This window comes from Globicephala melas, chromosome 17, assembly GCF_963455315.2.
Source record: "Globicephala melas chromosome 17, mGloMel1.2, whole genome shotgun sequence".
NCBI classification, from domain to species: domain Eukaryota; kingdom Metazoa; phylum Chordata; class Mammalia; order Artiodactyla; family Delphinidae; genus Globicephala; species Globicephala melas.
In genome coordinates this window covers 46,165,893-46,177,297 of record NC_083330.1, presented here as the reverse complement: position 1 = coordinate 46,177,297, position 11,405 = coordinate 46,165,893, and the positions used below count along the sequence as shown (strand labels likewise).

The window sequence follows — 11,405 nt, the reverse complement described above, 5'->3', positions numbered from 1 at the left end:
AGAGGCTCAAGGGACACCAAGGAAAACCCAGCCTTTCATGGTGGTTGTGAGGCCTGGAGATATTTATGCAAACTGTTTAGCACATGCCCAGCAAATTATAGACTTTCATTAAATAACCTAGATGCTATTGTTATTATTTGCTGTGCAATCAACCTAAAAGCAGTCCCACTAAAACGGAGCGGGAAGACTGCAACTGCACCTCCCAGAGTGTTGCCCTCTTACTGCGATGGACTTTTCCTTCTCTAGGCTGCCTCTGAAGTTCAATGCCAGTTGGGTTCCCCTACAGGAACTTCTTGTCATGGGAGGGGAAACACACAGGTGATTTGTTCCACAACTTGCTTAGGGTCATCCTTTCTTAGAAAATAAGGCAAAAAAATTGAATGGGTGAGAGGAAGCACTACGTGTTTGGGAAGCGTCTATAACATTGTTGGTTGCAGAAAGTAGGGGTGAGGTAGAGAGGGGGCAGAGCAAATATGAAAAATGGGAAGGGTGTTCCAAGGGCACCTTCATCTGCTTTGCAGTACTGTGTAGGACCAAGATGACAGCTCCATTCCCTCTTTCATCCTCGGAAAGTCCTATGAGGTGGGATATTATTACCCCATTTTCACTTGAGAACACTGAGGGGAGTGGTCAGATAACTTACCTGAGGTTCAACAGCTGTTGAGAAGCAGCATTGAGCACTGAGATTCACCCCAGGTCAGCCTGAGCCAGAGCTTACGTGCATCCTTCCCAGATTGCTGTCTTCTCCATAGTGGTCCTGGGGTAGGGAAAGCAAGAAAGATCTGGAGTGAAGTAGCCTGATTTCCATTTCCTGACCCAAGCTACAAGAGGTGGGACAGCACTGCACTCACCCCCAGCACAGGGCCTGGCTACGGTAGGCTCCCAGCAAACACTGAGTGGGGCAAACAATGAGAACCGAGTTCAGGTGAACTCTAGCCAGGCCATGGAAGAAGGGCAGACAAATACCCACACTAGAAGTGCCATTTGCATCTTTTCTAAATGCTCTTTATTTGCTTCTCCCACAAGGATCTTGAATCAGGAACCCAGAGAAAAATGCAATTATATAGTTTGTTTGGGAACCATTACTTTTTATTTATTTATTTATTTATTTAAAATAGACAAAATAACAGTGCCCATGAGATGCCTATAAAAACGGCGTTGACCTAAATAATGTATATGTAATTTACAATGATTTCTCTTTCTTTCTAAGATTCTTAGAATTAATACTTACATTTGGGGGCTGGAAAGGATCTTGGCATTTTTCTGATCAAAAAACCCCATTTCTCAGATGGGAAAGTTGACACAATATCATGCGGCTTGTCTAAGGCCAGCCTCCATGGAGCAACAGAGCTGGTTAAAAGGCCAGGGCACTTCCTACAGGTCACAAGTTTTTAAATTGTGGAGAAGAAGCCACCAGCAGGTAGTAAAATTAATTTTATAAATTGCAACCAACTTTTATCTTTATTTTTAAGATATTTTTTAATAGATTTCATTTTTTAGAGCAGTTTTAGGTTAACACAAAAATTGCACAGAAGGGACATTTTTAATTGATGAGCTGATATTGATACACGATTATTAACTAAAGTCCATTGTTTCTGTTAGGGTTCGCTGTTCGTGATACTCTATGGGTTTTGACAGATGCATACTGTCATGTGTCCATCATTACCATATCATACAGAATATCCTTGCTGCCCTAGAAATGTCCTGTGCTCCGCCTATTCATCTCTCCCCCACTCCTCCTGGACCTGTAATTCAATTTTTTATACACAAGATAGAATAGAATAAAAAAATCATAGTGCATACCTCATGGTATGGATATTAGTTCATGAAACTTTTAGATATTTGTAAATACATGTGTATTTGGGTTAAAATGTAAAATATATTTCTTACTATGGATTGAAGAGAAAAAGTGTTTGAGAAACACTGCTCTAAGCTATCTTTTACTTAAAATTCTGGGGAATAAATCCAGAAAATGAATACACAGATGGAACATTTCTTATATGAAACCGAAGCAAGAAAAACACATAACCAAGGGACATTACCAAAATAAACAAGCATAAAAAATGCTCTGAAGAGTGAGTACAAAGAGGTCAGAAAATTACTGTTTTTCCCCAAATTAGTTTTGATTTTAGTTTTCACTGGGCCTGCAAATCATTCAGATTTGAAGACTTTAAAGTTCTCAGAATATAAGCTACAGTTAGTGTGTAGGGGGGAAGGGGTAGGAGCAAGGGCTGCCTCCTTGCAAACCGATTCTGTTCAAAGTTTCCAAAACCGTTAGGTCCGTATGGTAATCAACAAAGAGAAAAATTTCTTTTCCGGAGGGTTTTTGAGGTTTGTTTGGCTGTACAGCTTCACATTTCTTCCTTTTTCATCAGAAAAATCACAGAACAGGGATGCCGTTGTATTTAACTTCATGTCATATCAGGTGTCTGAAGATTTCTAAAAAATTTGAATTTATGCTTGAGTTAGATTCCTCTATTTTTAAAAATCTCCTTTCCATGTATATCGATGCTTCATGTGTCCAGGAGACATGTGGAATCTAGATATACCAGGGTGTCTAAGAGAAAATCCTGATTTCAAAATCAGAATCGCATTGGCTCATTATGTGGCCTGCAGGTAGACTAGGGTTTGAGTCCCAGGTTCTACTAGTGATCCCTGCGTGACCTTGAAAAGGAATTCTCTCCTAGGGTTCTTCTTTTAAAATTTATATATATATATTTATTTATTTATTTGGCTGCGCCGGGTCTTAGTTGTGGTATGCAGGATCTTTTTAGTTGTGGCATGCGGGATCTAGTTCCCTGACCAGGGATTGAACCCAGGCCCCTTGCCTTGGGAGCACAGAGTCTTAACCACTGGACCACCAGGGAAATCCCAGGATTCTTTTTTTTTTTTTTTTTTTTTTCAGGATTCTTTTTTAAGAGTGACATATAAAAATTCCATATTAAATGATGCTAAGATTATATTAAGTGCTTCTCCTTGTATGAGTAATGTGCTGGGCTAAGCCCTTTGCATGTGCTTCTAATCCCATCAAGAATCCTATGACATAGAAATTATTGTACTCATTTAACAGTTGAATAAACTTAATCTCAGAAAGCTGAAGGAGCATGCCCAACACCACCCAGAAAGATAGTGGTTAAGCTAGATTGGAACCCATGCCTGAAAGAGCATGGGCCTATCCTTCTGTGCCCCCAGGGCCTAATACAGTGCTCCGTATGTAGAACATGCTCAGTAGATGTTTCCTGAAGGGATGACTGATGGATAAGCAAAAGCTCAGCAAAGATTTGGGGGTGGGATAAGTAAGATACTACTACTAGTACTGCAATAATAATATATTATGCAATATAATAACATAATATACTACCACTACTTCTGTATCTGTCATTCATTGAACACTTATTTGCGACAGGCACTATGTTAAAGGCTTTACATGCATTCTATTATGTACAGAATGTACATACAGGAATTAACATAGCATATGATGTCAATGTTACTAACATTATTACATATGACTATAATGGGAGCTATCAGCATTATAGCAAAAGAGATGAAAGTTATGATCTCTTCCAACACACACACTTGGTGCTTCTCTTGGAGCGGTATTGAACAGGTCCAACTGAGGGTCAGCTCTTTCAGCAGTGAACCAGCCCCAAACCTGGTTTCTCCTTCCGTCTCTTTTTCAGGTGGGTGCAATTATAACACGCTGTGTTGGTTAATCCCTACATCATATAAGGACGTGCTTTTTGGTGTGAGGGAGGAAGGGGGTTGCGTTTTTGTGCTCGCGCCTAGTTTGCATAAGGTACTCTTCTCTTTCGGGCTGAAATGAGAAAGAAGCCATGTGGTCTGATGGTGGCAGCTGGGAGGAGAAGGTGGTGACTCAGCAGGACCCTGCGTGGAACAGTGCAGGGCAGCTCTGGGGAGCAGCACGATCGGCCTCCCCCTAAGCCATGTGTGGGCTGCGAGCTCTGAGCAGAATCAGCCTGTCAGGCAGCCCCGGCAAGTAGGAAGGAGACGAAGAAAGTTGCCTGTGGTGGGACCTGGTCAGGTTGTGTCAGTGGCCTTGGGGACACCATGAGCAAGTTCTGGGACACAGGACTGTGTGGCATCATGCTAGTACTGAAAGTTCTTTGTGACCCAAGATAGCATATTTTTAAAGTGGGAAAGTACCAGGTATTGCTCACAGGTCTAGGTAAGGTCTTGAGCCTGTAGCCTTGAAATTAAACTTCAGGCAGGAATATTACGCATATTTTTAGAAATATAGCATTTTATCATAACTGGAGGTCTTCAATCTAGTGGTCCTACTATTGAACTCAGTATCAATATATTTTGAAACAGGACTTATATAAATAGAATATGAAGTCACTGTTACCTCTAACGACTTGAAAGTTTTTCAACAAAAATTCTCATGGAAGAGATCTTAGAGTGTATTCATTCATTTAGAGTGCATTCATTCATTCATTCAAGCTACAGTTTATTATCCTTTTAAAAAAATATTTACATTCTCTGAGGTAGGCTGATGGTGACCTGAGTTTACAGAGATCTTGGGAAGTCTGTAAAATATGAATAAAATTTCTTTGCCATATTCTAAGAACTTTAAAAAAAATTCATGTGAGATAATGTATGGAAAGTAATTGGTAAGTGGTAAAACATGATATGAAATTATTGTGTTTTACCTATTAAAGAAACGAGACATGGAGTGAGCAAAAATTTTGCTGAAAGTCATCATTAGCTAGTAAAGGAGGGACAAAGATGAGGTATAAATTCAGGTGACTGGACACATTACATGCTGGAGTTGATTCAGCAAAAGAGTTTCCGGGCTTCCCTGGTGGCGCAGTGGTTGAGAGTCTGCCTGCCGATGCGGGGCACGCGGGTTCGTGCCCCGGTCCGGGAGGGTCCCGCGTGCCGCGGAGCGGCTGGGCCCGTGGGCCGTAGCCGCTGGGCCTGTGCGTCCGGAGCCTGTGCCCCGCGGCAGGAGAGGCCGCAGCGGTGGGGGGCCCGCGTACCGCAAAAAACAAACAAACAAAAAGTTTCCTTTTTGTAGCCAGGATGTGCGTGACTGTAAGAAACATCAGTCCAACTGAGGTAAAACGGGGTACTTGCTGAGAGTACACAGAGATCTCACAGGATCCAAGGACAGAAAACGAAGTGTTGCTGGGCTCCATTCAAATTGGCCAGAGAACTGGGGAGCCCTCAGGAGCAGGGTGACTCTTCCCTGTGTCTCTCTGTCTCTGCTTCTGCGCCAGCTTCCGCCTTTCCTCCATTTTGCCTTCCTTTCTCTGCTCCTTCACCCTGCCAGAGGCACAGCTTGGCCGTTCCTCCTGGACTTACACCATGGCTGGTAAGCTCCAGGACCCACCCTCAATTGACTACACACACTGAAGTCCTTCAGAGAGGAAGGAATAGCCTGGCTCTTCTGAGAAAACCTGGGCCACTCAGGTCGTTTCTGAGCAAATGATTGGTTCTTGCTGGGTCAGGTGTGTGCTCACCCCTGGTCCAATCAGCTGTGCGTTTCCCCACCCCCATCACCTCCACCGCCCATCCCTAGAAGTCACATTATCTTACACTGTCTTGTGTAGCTATATCTTCCAGAGAGCTGTGGCTGGCAAGGGTGCTAAATTGCCAGGCTGGATGTTATCACATAAAGAGAGAAGCTATTTATAGGGAGACTGTACTTGGAAAGCCTTTATGATGTATTTCATTTATGAAATCTAAGCCCCAAATTTCCTGGTCAAAAAAATTCAATTCAAGGGAACTCCCTGGCAGTCCAGTGGTTAGGACTCCATGCTTCCACTGCTGAGGGCTCAGGGCTCAATCCCTGGTCAGGGAACTAATATCCCACAAGCCTTGAAGCACGGCCAAAAAAAAAAAAAAATCAATTCAATTTAATAAATATTGTGTTGGGCTCTGAAGATAAGACATATATGCCCATAAGATATGTCCACAAATAATTATAATACAAGACAATTCTATGAAAGTTTCTTAGAAAACTTTTAAGAAACTGGGGCTTCCCTGCTGGCGCAGTGGTTAAGAATCTGCCTGCCAATGCAGGGGACAGGGCTTCGAGCCCTGGTCCGGGAAGATCCCACATGCCGTGGAGCAACTAAACCCGTGAGCCACAGCTACTGAGCCTGAGCTCTAGAGCCCACGAGCCACAACTACTGAGACCACACTCCACAACTACTGAAGCCTGCATGCCTAGAGCCCGTGCTCGGCAACAAGAGAAGCCACTGCAACGAGAAGCCTGCGCACCGCAACAAAGAGTAGCCCCCGCTCGCTGCAACTAGAGAAAGCCTGTGCTCAGCAACGCAGACCCGATGCAGCCAAAAATAAATAAATAAATGAATAAATTTTTTTAAAAAAGAAAACTTTTAAGAAACTTACAAAATTACATGAAAGCTTTATAAAGGATTATAAGGGTTAAGAACAGGCCTCCCTAAGGTGTGCTAATTTGGCATGTGGATTATTTTGTGTTAAAGGCAATGGAGACCCTGTAGGCTCAAGAGAAACTACTGCCCCTCCCTTAACTACCTGGAAGAATTAAAATTGGGGATTTTTCCCAGAAAAAGTTATTACCAGAAATAAATTTTACCTAAGCAGCGCCATCTATATGGCAGAGTAAACATCTAATTCCCAGCCATCTGCTCTTCTTATCATTCTGAAATTGCCTTCCTGTCCTTGGAAATTCCAGGCCCCGATCCCATTCCTTAGCTCAGGATGGCATATATGCCTCATTTTATCTTTCTGTCTCTGAACCTCTCATGTATGTAGGGTTTCCATATGCACAGATTAAAATTTGATTTTCTCCTGTTCATCAGTCTTACAACAATTTCATTCTTAGACCAGCCAGAAGAACCTAGAAGGGTAGAGGTAAGCTTTTCTTCCTCCCAGACAGCTTTTTTTTTAAATACATAAATTTATTTTATTTATTTATTTACTGGCTGCGTTGGGTCTTCGTTGCTGTGCATGGTCTTTCTCTACTTGCGGCAAGCAGGGGCCACTCTTCATTGAGGTGCGCCAGCTTCTCATTGCCGTGGCTTCTCTTGTTGCAGAGCATGGGCTCTAGGCACGCGGGCTTCAGTAGTTGTGGCACACAGGCTCAGTAGTTGTGGCGCACAGGCTTAGTTGCTCCGCGGCATGTGAGATCCTCCCGGACCAGGGCTTGAACCGATATCGCCTGCATTGGCAGGCAGACTCTTAACCACTGTGCCACCAGGGAAGCCCCCAGACAATTTTAAATCTCCTGGGGGAGTCAGAAAACTTTCACTGAGTAAATGCACTTTGAGATATGTCTTGAAGTGTTCATTAAATTTTTATAGAGTGACCAGGAGGACATATGTGAAGCAGTGGGAAAAGGATAAGCAAAAACTTGGAGAAGGGAAACTATGTGTGTGCTCTGAGACAGCAAAAACTACAATGTGGCTGAAGAGCAGGGTGCAGGAGGGAGAAAAAGAAACCAGCACGAATTGACTGGTCTCAAGTATATGCTGGACATTTTCAGATGTCACCTCATTTAATCGTTTCAGCAATCCTTGAGGTGGTATCTATTGCCCCTATTTTACCAAGTGCACAAAGGCCAAAGCCATTCCCTCCATTGTACCGTGGTGAGGATGAGGTGGAGAGGATGCAGAGAGCAGAGGGAGGGAGGTTGCCTGCCAGGTAACGAGCCCACACTCGACTCCGGAGGCACTGGGAGGGAAGTCATGCAAGAATTCGGAGCCAAAAATGGCCTGATTGCCTCTGAATTTTAGAAAAATAATGCTGGTGGTAATGGAAGAATTAAACAGAGTATTCTTTCTCTCTCCTTCATTCATTTAATTCAAAATATATATTGAAAGCTTCCTTTGGGACAAGACTGCGGTGTACCAGACCTGTGGGAAAAAATGTCTGGGGCAAGATACAGCTCCACATCTCACGAAGTTTACAGTTTCTGTGTGTGTGCATATAATGCATAGCTCATACATACTATTTTATTTCATTTTATATTATTTGGCTGCGCCACGTGGCTTGCAGGATCTTAGTTCCCTGACCAGGGGTTGAACCTGGGACCCCGCAGTGAAAGCACTGTGTCCTAACCACTGGACCTCTGGGGAATTCCCATTTGAGCTAATTTTTCTTTGTTTGTTTGGGTTTATTTTTGGCCAAAGAATTTTTATTACTTTTATGTACAGAAAACTCAATAGTGTACACTCACCTGGCCAGTTTGGTAGGCAGCTCCTTGGCCTTTGCCTTTTCCAGCTTGGCAATGTGAGCCCCTGATTTTGGACCAAGGATGTTGCTTCCCCAGTGAAGGCAGAGGTTGTCATATCATCATCGTAATCAGTCCTGATGGCTTCCGCTAGCTTAGCCAGAGCCCCTTTGTCTTCCGAGTTGACTTGTGTGAAGGCAATGGTGGTGCAGGTCTTCCTGTGGACCACATGTCCCAGCCTGGCCATCCCCTTGATGATGCAGTAGGGATCCCCCATCTTACAGCACAGGGCAGGCAGGAAGACCACCAGCTCAATGGGATCCATGTCATGTACAATCACCACCAGCTGAGCCTTCTTGTTCTCCACCAAGGTGGGGACAGTATTAACCCCTGCTTGAAGGACAGGTGGCCTCTTGGTGGGGACACCCCCTTTGCCCTCAGCTTTCTTCTCAGCTCAGGCCAGCAACCTCTGCTTCTTCTCTTGCTTCATCTCTGGTCTGTACTTGTGGGCCAGCTTAAGCAGGTGAGTAGCTGTTTGGCGGTCCAAGGCCTGGATGAATTGGTTAAAAGCAGGAGGCACTTTCAGCTGCTTATAGAGGATTTGCCACTGCAGCTGGATATGGCGGGGCCGTTTGACGAAGTGGGTGAGGTCCCTTTTGGGCTGTATGTCCTGTCCAATGCCAAAATTCTTGGGCCTTTTTTCAAACAGGAGATTGATCACCTTCTTGGCCTGCTGCTGCTTCACGGCAGCAGGGGCCGGGGCCACCTTCTTCCCCTGGGCCTTCTTTCCCTTCGGCATCTTGAACGGCTGGCAGAGAGAACTTGAGCTGATTTTTGTATGTGACGTAAAGTAAGGTCCAACTTCATTCTTTTGCATGTGGATATACAGTTTTCCCAGCACTGTTTGTTAAAAAGACTGTCTTTTCCTCATTGAATGGTCTTAGCACCTTTGTTAAAAAGCATTTGACCGTATATTCAGGGTTTATTTCTGGGCTCTCTATTAGCTTCCATTGGTCTATATGTCTGTCCTATGACAGTACCATATTGTTTTGATTATTACACCTTTGTAGTAAGTTTTGAAATTAAGAAGTGTGAGTCTTCCGATTTTGTTCTTTTTCAAGGTTGTTTTGGCTGTTCTCTTGAGATTCCATTTGAATTTTAGGATGGGTTTTTCTATTTCTGCAAAAAAAAGCCATTGAGATTTTGATAGCAATCACGTTTGAATCTGAAGATTGGGTAGTATTTACACAGCATTTTGAATGCACTAAATGTCACAGAATTTATACTTTAAAATGGTTAATTATACTTTTTGTTAATTTCAGCTTGATTTTAAAAAAAAAATTGGGCAATTTTACCTGAAGAGCAGGTACGGGGATGGCATGAGGCTGCTGGAAGGTAAAGGAGGTTGCGATCAGAGGGAGGAATGTTGGGATTGAAGACCCCAATACTGAATAGTTTAGGGCAGGTGAGGGCCCCTGGAGTTGAGCAGTAAAAATGGCTAAGGTGACCCAAACCTTATCTCCAAAGATACTGACTTCACAAGGAGATTCAAGACTGCAACTTCAGAAGGATACATGTCCAGTTAGGGATGGTGGCCATCACTGGAGTGGGGTGGGGATAGCTGAGATTATAGGGGAATTTTATTACTATAGTATCTTTTTAAGGAGAAAGAATAATGAAAGTTGTTTTAAAGCTATAATACAGGAACTTTACTTAAGGAAAGGAGGACAATGACCTAAGTGCCTTTTTTTTTAATCATCGTGGGAGTGGCAGCAAGGTGTCAGATGATACAGGCATGGATAGGGCGTGGGCAGGCCAGCTGACTTAATCTCCTATTTATTTTCAGAGTAATGGTCTGGCAGTAATATTGTGGAGCTGGGAAATGGCCAATCCTGCCTTCCAACCCTGAAGTATGTGAGGCTTGTGAGAGTAAACATCCCTCAATTCAAGACGATAGCCAGGTTTCAGTTAAGGCAAGGAATGGGAGACAGACTGGGGATGTGGAAGGATTTGTTCACCATGAAATGAGGGTTCCAGAGAAAACAGAAAAGTGTGAGAAGGAAAGGGGCAGCTGGGGAATGCGTGTGGGAAGGCACAGGGCAGTTTGGGGACCAGTGTACAGGAGAAGATGGATGACCAGAGGCATTCACATTTTGGCACTTATATGGAATGGGAATAGGGTAGTTCAGTGAGTCACAGTGGCCTTAAAGGCCCAGAAAGACCTGTGATGTCAAGTTTAGTAACAGTGGGACAGGCCTCCTGGGATTCAAACAGGATACTGGACTTCAGCTGGGACTTCGGACAGTAGAATTTGGGTAGACAATAAAACAACTGTACAAAGTCCCTGAGGCAGAGACAATCATGGATAGCTCGAGGGCCCACGAGCAAACCAGACAAACCGAAGCTGAAGGTTTGTATGGGGGTTTAGAAGGCTGGCTCCCAAGGGTGGGGCTGGGGTCTGAAGAGCCTTATAAGCCACCAGAGGAGTCAAGACATGATTTGTGGGCGGACTCTGGGAGGCTTCACGCCAAGGAGTACTTCCCAGAACTTCTGCTGCCAGTGTCCTTGTCCCCACAGTGAGCCACAGCCACCCCCCGCCTCTGCAGGAGACCCTCCAACACTAGCAGCCGTGTGGCTGACAGGGTCTTGGTGCTCCGGCCGGGTGTCAGGGCTGTGCCTCTGAGGTGGGAGAGCCGAGTGCAGGACATTGGTCCACCAGAGACCTCCCGGCTCCACGTAATATCAAATGGCGAAAGCTCTCCCATAGATCTCCATCTCAGCGCTAAGACCCAGCTCCACTCAACAACCAGCAAGCTACAGTGCTGGACACCCTATACCAAACAACTATCAAGACAGGAACACAACCCCACCCATTAGCAGAGAGGCTGCCTAAAATCATAATAAGGTCACAGACAGCCCAAAACACACCACTGGGCACGGTACTGCCCACTAGAAAGGCAAGATCCAGCCTCATCCTCCAGAACACAGGCACCAGTGCCCTCCACCAGGAAGCCTACACAACCCACTGAATCAGCTTTAGCCACTGGGGGCAGACACCAAAAACAACGGGAACTACGAACCTGCAGCCTGCAAAAAGGAGACCCCAAACACAGTAAGTTAAGGAAAATGAGAAGACAGAGAAACACACAGCAGATGAAGGAGCAAGATAAAAACCCACCAGACCAAACAAATGAAGAGGAAATAGGCAGTCTACTTTGGACCA

General features: G+C 44.4%; 1 pseudogene; it reads right to left on the bottom strand.

Annotated features, from left to right (window-relative positions):
* Window positions 1–8,184: 8,184 nt before the first annotated feature.
* LOC115856684 (large ribosomal subunit protein eL8 pseudogene) lies at window positions 8,185–8,987 on the bottom strand (annotated as a pseudogene).
* Window positions 8,988–11,405: the final 2,418 nt, after the last annotated feature.